The sequence below is a fragment of the Nannospalax galili genome, unplaced genomic scaffold (assembly GCF_000622305.1).
Source record: "Nannospalax galili isolate Female #2095 unplaced genomic scaffold, S.galili_v1.0 scaffold917, whole genome shotgun sequence".
NCBI classification, from domain to species: Eukaryota; Metazoa; Chordata; class Mammalia; order Rodentia; family Spalacidae; genus Nannospalax; species Nannospalax galili.
Window position 1 is genome coordinate 1,081,829 of NW_008340972.1, and position 703 is coordinate 1,082,531.

Sequence of the window (703 nt, forward strand, 5' to 3'; positions counted from 1 at the left end):
GATATATACACGACTCAGACACTCTACCATAGGCACTGGCCCATCAAGAAAAACAGACTTTAAAACCCAAAGCAACATTGGACATTGAGCAGTGTTGTGAATGATTGAAGTTTCTGTTCAATTGGAAGACAGAACTATGTTAAATCAAATGCCCCTAATAACATAACCTCAAAATAATAAAGGAAAAACTGTCAGAACAATAAGGCAAATAAACAAATCCATAGTAGCAGGAATATTAGCTCAACTTCTCTTTAGCAGCTGATAGAATAAAGTGGACAAGAAAATCAGGACAAATTCAGAACAGAAAAGCATGGTTAAGAAACTTGAACCCCTGCTCACGTGCAGGAGCCTTGCATGTAACTGAAAACCGACATAATCTTTAAGCACACATGGCTTGATGACTAAACTTAACTGTATTGAAAGTGAATAGTAAGTTTCAGTGCATCAGAGCTCTGTGATTTTCAAGAACTTGAAATAGTACTGGGATGAAATTAAAGTGCAAATGAACAACAACAGTTAGAAACTTCATAATTAAAAAGATTTGTTTCTGTTAAATAATTATGAACATCCTACATAAATAACTATAGGAAGCCTAGAGAAAGTGTTTCTTAGAAACTTTATGACCTAAATAATATATTTTAAGAAAAAAGAAAGAGTAAACATTAACAGGCCAAGAATCCACCTGCAGATGTTACATCCCAAC